This window comes from Gracilinanus agilis, chromosome 3, assembly GCF_016433145.1.
Source record: "Gracilinanus agilis isolate LMUSP501 chromosome 3, AgileGrace, whole genome shotgun sequence".
Taxonomy (NCBI): Eukaryota; Metazoa; Chordata; class Mammalia; order Didelphimorphia; family Didelphidae; genus Gracilinanus; species Gracilinanus agilis.
In genome coordinates this window covers 353565163-353572539 of record NC_058132.1, presented here as the reverse complement: position 1 = coordinate 353572539, position 7377 = coordinate 353565163, and positions in this window count along the sequence as shown.

The window sequence follows — 7377 nt, the reverse complement described above, 5'->3', positions numbered from 1 at the left end:
GGGGGGGTGAGTTAGTTAATTTTAAGCAGCTAGAGCTCTGGGTTTTTTCTTCCTTTTAAATAAAGTTTTAGTTAGATCAGAAAAAGAGTTTTTTTCCCTTTATTCATCCTCCAGAATGGTTGGATCAATTCACAACTCCACCAGTAATGCATTAGTGTCCCAATTTTGCTACATTCCCTCCAACATTTATTACTTTCCTTTGCTGTCTATATTAGCCAACCTGCTAGGGGTGAGGTGGTACCTCAGAATTGTTTTGATTTGCATTTCTCTAATTATGAGAGATTTAAAACACTTTTTCATGTGCTTATTTATAGTTTTGATTTCTTTATCTAAAAATTCCCTATTCTTGTCCCTTGCCCTTTTATCAGTTGGGAAATGGCTTGATTTTTTGTACAATTGATTTAGCTCCTTATAAATTTGAGGAATTAGACCTTTGTCAGGGGTTTTTGTCATAAAGATTTCTTTCCCAATTTGTTGCTTTCCTTCTGATTTTGGTTACATTGGTTTTGTTTGTACAAAACCTTTTTGATTTAATATAATCAAAATTATTCATTTTACATTTTGTAATATTCTCTTGCTTGGTCTTAAATTCTTTCCTTTCCCTTGATCTGACAGGTATACTATTCTATGTTCACCTAATTTACTTATAGTTTTCTTCTTTATATTTAAGTCATTTACCCATTCTGAATTTATCTTGGTGTAAGGTGTGAGCTGTTAATCTCTCCCATACTGTTTTCCAATTTTCCCAGTAGTTTTTGTCAAATAGTGGGTTTTTGTCCCAAAAGCTGGGATCTTTGGGTTTTTCATACACTATCTTGCTGAGGACATTTACCTCTATTTCTTTGACCCTCCCTTCTGTCTCTTAGGCAGTTACTATATTGTTTTTTTATTTAAAAATTTTTTTTAAAATCCTTACCTTCCGTCTTAAACTCAATACTGTGTATTGGTTCTAAGGCAGAAGAGTGGTATGGGCTAGGCAATGGGGATCAAGTGACTTGCTCAGGGTCACACAGCTAGGAAGTGTCTGAGGTCACATTTGAATTTAGGACCTCTAATCTCTAGGCCTGGCTCTCAATCCACTGAGCCACCTAGCTGCTCCCTTACCATATTGTTTTGATGACCACAGGTTTATAGTACAGTTTAAGATCTGGTACTGCTAGGCCCCCATCCTTCACATTTTTTTTTTCATTAGTTCCCTCTATATTCTTGATCTTTTGTTCTTCCAAATGAACTTTGTTATAATTTTTTCTAATTCAGTAAGTTTCTTGGTAGTTTGATAGGTATAGCACTAAATCAGTAAATTAATTTGGGTAGTTTTGTCATTTTTATTATATTAGCTTGTCCTACCCTTGAACAATTAATGTTTTTCCAGTTATTTAGATCTACTTTTAATTGTGTGGAAAGTGTTTTGCAGTTGTGTTTGTATAATTCCTGTATTTGTCTTGGCAAATAGATTCCTAAATATTGTATATTAGGTGATTTTAAATGGTGTTCCTTTTTTTAACTCTTGCTGTTAAGTTGTGTGGGAAATATATAGGAATGTTGATGATTTATGTGGATTTATTTTGTATCCTGCAACTTTACTAAAGTTGTTGATTCATATAGTAAGTATTATTTAAATATTAGCTCATGTTTTTGTGTGTGTGTGAATTCAAAGATCCCAAAGGTTCTCTTAGGAGATTAATTCCTCCCACCTTCTTCCTTGTGATTGGAAGTTCCATAAATCCAGAGGCAAGGAGAGAAGATAAAAAGTTTAATGGGCAGAACAAAGGAAAATACTGATACAATTGGGTTTTACACAGCTTTAGGACCACATTACTAGAAACCAAGGGAGCCTGTTAGGAGAGGCTGCTTAGACACTTTCCTTATTTGGAGGTTGAGTATTAGGGACTGCAGGGAGATTTAGGAGATAATGTCTTAACCTTAGGGTTGTAATTTGTTGATCTTGTCTCAGGTATTGCCAGAGATCAGATATGCTTATTTTCCATTTTTTTTTGTCACCACAAAGAGCACGGCTATAAATATTTTTGTACAAGTCTTTTTCCTTATTATCTCTTTGGGGTATAAACCAAGCAGTGGTATGGCTGGATCAGATCTGTTTAGATGGGAATGTTTCCCTATAGTTAATTTCTTCAGAATATCCAGGAGTGGCAGTTGTTTTGGAGAGCTCTTTCAAGATGGAATCAGTGAACTAATCCTATTGTTGAAAAAAATGCCAGCTGAAGGTCTGTTTGCACAGTCCTGTAGCTCCCTTTCTTTGATCTCTGTGGTTACTTTTTGTGGGAAGATATTTACCCCAAACTCATGAAACACAGGTTTTACCCTTATTGTCTACATATACATATACATATACATATGCAATTATATATGTTACACACACACACACATATATGAGACTAGCTTAACTGAAGATGACAAATATTGAAAGTAACTTAAAAACATTTGTCATCATTCTATTTTCCAATTTTTCAACCAATATTTTTGCTTTATGGTTACTTTTTCTGGGGAGATGTTCCCCCAAACTCAGAGCACACAGGTTTTATCCATTTCCACCACATATATATGTATAGAAATATAATTATAAGTAGGCACCTTATCTTGATCAATGACACATGTGAAACTCAGTGGAATTGCTTGTTGGCTATGGGAGGAGGTTGGGAGGAGGGGAGGGAAAGAATATGAATCATGTAACCATGGAAAAATTTTCTTAATTAATCAATAAAAAATAAAAATAAATAAGTAGGCACCTTATGTTATTGTTGGGAGGATTATGAAAAGAATTGTAAGAAAGAAAAATACAAAGCTTTCAAGGCATGATTTGGATGAGTAAGAGGTTCTTTTCCACTTTCAACTGAGATTCCATGACTAACTACAACATCTGTCTCTTAATTTGTTGTACCTCAAAGATGACCTCAGTAAGAGAATATTTATCTCTGATGTCATAACAAATATTAATAGCTGTAGAATCAATCATTCAATCAATAAACACTTATTAAGTGCTTACTATGTGAATTATCAAGAATAGAGAACACTTGTTGATGACAAGATGTTAATAAAAAGAAAAGGAAATCAATTCTGAAAGCCAATCTAAACATTCACAATATTTTGAGTGAAAAAAAATTCAAAGCATTTGCTAAGACTTTCCTCATTGGTGGAGAATGATTACTCAATGCTCTGTGCCTTCAGGAGGGATAGAATTGACTAAAGCTTGGCAGAGAAAAGCTTCTTTTTCTGGCTTCCCACTTTGACAGAAGAGAACTGAGGTTCTTTTCTGATCCTCAGTAGTTGTGGCTGCAACACCTACATATAGAGTTGCTAGGCTACATCTTCCCACAGGTTGTTTCCAAGGACGACGGTTGTGGACATTGGACTGGAAGCATTGATATTCCCAAGAGACTTTTGGGTTTAGGGTACTAGGTAGTTTCCTTTAGGGTTTGATGGGAGATGGTAGTGTAGGTGGTTGTGGTGGTTTGACTTCCTTAGCGAATGCTGCCCCCTGTCTCTGCTTTGAAATGTTTTGCTTCCTCTAAGCTGGCTTGCCTGCCTGTGAGTGACAGCTATTTGGCAGCTGTTGGGGATGCTCCCCTCAGCTCTTTCTCCATAGTTGCTGTTTCCCTGGTTGATGGCTGTAATTGCTGTGCTGTTAAGTGGATCTAGGGCAGGGGTCGGCAACCTTTTTGGCCGTGAGAGCCTTCAATGCCACATTTTTTAAAATGTAATTTCGTGAGAGCCGTGCAGTGCTCGCAGTGCGCGCTCCTGTAACAGCGCCTGAAAAAAAAATTGACTTTATGGCTCCTGCAGAAAGAGCCATATGTTGCCGATCCCTGGTCTAGGGTGTGCGGGGGTACTTTGACTCCCACAGCTCCTGTGCCTATCTGCCAGTTGTCCAGCAGATATTGCTGGTGGTGATAAAGAAGGTAGGTCTCTTCCTCTCACCTATTACTCCCCTCAAAGATGGCTTCTGGTGCTGGAAGCAGGTCTGGTGGTTGGTGGACACTGATATTCTCAAGGTTCTTGGCTTCAGGGTAGACATTTTAACTCAACACATTCAAACAATTCATTATCTCCCCACCCCAAGCATTCTTTCTTCTTATCTTCCCTCTTGGTATTCAGGATATTAGCATCCTCCAAGTCACCCAGACTCACAAACTAGGCATCATTCTGGACTTCTCTCACTCTCACTCTCACTCACTCACTCACTCACTCACTCACTCACATATTCAATCTGCTACCAAAGCCTGTTGCTCTTACCTTTGTAACATCTCTAGAGTACTCCCTGTTCTCTAACACTACCACCATCATGTTTGGATCTCCTCATCTCACTCCCTGGGCTATTACAGTAATCTGGTGTGTGGTCTCCCTGTCACAAGTCTCCCCTCAGTCCAGTCCATCCTCCATTCAGCTATCAGTGATCTTCCTAATTTGAAGGTCTGATTATGTCAACCCCTATTCAATAAACTCTAGTGGCTCCCTATTATCTCACAATCAGATATAAGATCCTTTGATATGTCAAAGACTTGTAAGATCTGCTCCCTTCCCTCCCAACTTTTCCAGTCTTCTTACATCTTACATCCTCCCCACCTCCACTCTTTCTATCAATCAGTAACATTGGCTTTCCTGATGTTCCCTGAATAAGACACTTCATCATTCAACTCCAGACATTTTCACAAGCTGTCCCCCATGTCTAAACTGCTTTCCTTCCTTGTATTTGCTTCTTGGCTTCCCTGGTTTCCTTTAAGTTCCAGCTAAAATTTCACGGTCTACACAAAGCCTTTCCTCATCCCCATTCATTCTAGTGCATTTCCTCTGTTGCTTATTTCCAGTTTATCCTATATATAGTTTGTACATAGCTGGTTGCATTTTGTCTCTCCCTGTAAGCTATGAGCTCCTTGAGAGTTAGGACTGTTTTTTAACCTTTCTTTGTATCGTTAGTGCTTGATGAAACATGAGTTTATTGACTGTCTCCACCAGGGTCTGAGGGGAGATAGTGGTCAAGTTGGTGATGATGGTTCAGCTTGCCTGATGGATGACTTGAGTGAAGAGTTGATTAAGGGAAAGGCAATCTCACTGGGATGGCCCATTGGAGTAATTGATACAGTAATTATTGGAAACAAGAAGAAAAATGGCAGCCCCCCCACCCCCAACCTCTACAAGATGAAAAAAATCTCCTCCCTCTAATGAATGTACCCTTGAAGAATCGTGTGTGTGTGTGTGTGTGTGTGTGTGTGTGTGTGTGTGTGTGTGTGTGTGTGTGTGTGTTTTCTGCCTCTGTATTCTTTACTGAGGAAGCTTGGAGGAGCAAACTGGGAAGTACCCTCTTCACCAGAAATTGTTGGACCCAGATTTTGAGGTCTGGCCCAGATTCTGGAAGGTAGAATCACACTGACAATGCAATGTGTAAGAAGAGGCTCTTCTTCAGCCCTTTATAAATTATGTTTTATTTTCAACAGTATCACTTTGTGTTCATTTGATGGATTGAAATATCCTGATATTAGTTGGTTTTTCTTGTCAACTATAATTTTAAAATGCACAAAACACTTTAAGAAATAACGATTATACTTGGTTTTGCAAACATGTTATAACTGGGATGACAGTTCATCTTGTGTCATAGCCACTTATAACTTATTCAACTAGACTTTGATTGAAACCTTGTCAAAAGATTTTTAAAAATCCAAATAAAGTTCACTTGCAATTTCCCTTTTTATAAACTTACCTTCTTACAGAATCATTATAGTCATCATTTCCCTTTACAATTACAGAATGAAGTTTATCTCTCCAAAATATATTACAATATTGTTGATCTTTTCAGGAGTTTTGACATTTATTGCACATCATTGGTTTGCTAGGTTTCTGAATTAACCAATCTCTTATTTGGTTCAGATTAAAATTTATAAATTATAAATTTGAAAATAACATTACATCGGGCAGCTAGGTAGGTGGTGCAGTGCCCACAGTCAGGAAGACCTGAGTTTAAATCCAATTTCAGGGACTTATTAGCTAATGTGACTATGAACACATCACTTAGCCTCTGTTTACCTCAAATGTAAAATGGGGAGGATCCTAGCACCCACCTCACAGGGTTGTTTTAGGGCTCAAATAAGATATTTGTAAAAAAGCTGTTTTTTAACACACACTAGATGCTATATCATCATCATTATGATTATAGTCCCAAATCTAAGAGACGTAACTTCAGATATTCAGATAAATAAAACTTAGGACAGCATAGGAAAAACTGCATAACATAAGTATAAAGCCTGATGCCATGAATTGAATTCTTTATTTGCTTTTGTGTTCAGACTGAGATGTTTATGAGTTTTGTGTGGAAGAAATGAGAAATGTAAGACTATGTGAGGAGAAAGGTCGGTGGGTTGGAGAATTCTAACTCTGTGCAAAATCTGTAAGCTCTGCTTAAGTAATGAATTATGAAATCTTACAATTGGAAAGGTTACGAGTCAAACCTAAATAAAAATGTCCTCAACAAACAGTCCTGAAATGCAAGTCGTACAACTTTTGCAAGGAATTACTTTTACTTTAGGATGGTACCAATGACTACAAAGCTTTTCCTTGCATAGATCCTAAAATTGTCTCTGCTATTTCTATCTTTTGTTCTGGATTCTGACCTTTGCAGCCTACCAGCTGAAGTTGGCTTTACCTTTGCCTACTCTACTTTCCAGTCTAAGCATTTCCAGGTCAAATAAGAGATAATATAGACAGAGCACCTTGCAAACACTGAAGCATTATATATATGTTAATTGTCTTCAACACCAATCATCATCATCATCATAACTAGCACTTATAGATGCATCAATGTCTGCAAAATACTTTATAAATACCTCATTTTATCGTGAGACGTTTCATCATCAAAGAGTAAGGATGACCTAATCCATTCAATCCAGCTGGCCCCTTACTAGCTATTATTATATAAATCTTCAGTCCTATTTTTTTTTAACCCTTACCTTCCATCTGTGTATTGGTTCTAGTGCAGACAGTCAGGGCTACGCAATAAAAATTAAGTAATTTGCCTAGGGCCACTAGGCAGTGCTGGAGGCCACATTTGAACCCAGCACCTCTTATCCCTAGGCCTAACTCTTAATTCACTTGAGTCTTCAAGCTGCCCCCTATTGCTCTTAAAAAAAATCAATTTGTTGTTTCCCTTCTGATTTTGGCTGCATTGTTTTTGTTTGTACAAAAGCCTTTTAGTTTAATATAATCAAAACCATTTATTTTACATTTTGTTATTTTCTCTAACTCTTGCTTGGTTTTAAAATCTTTCCTTTCCCAGAGGTCTGACAAGTATATTATTCTGTGTTCACTTAATTTATTTATAGTTTCCCTCTTTATATTCAAGTCATTCACCCATTCTGAATTTATCTTGGT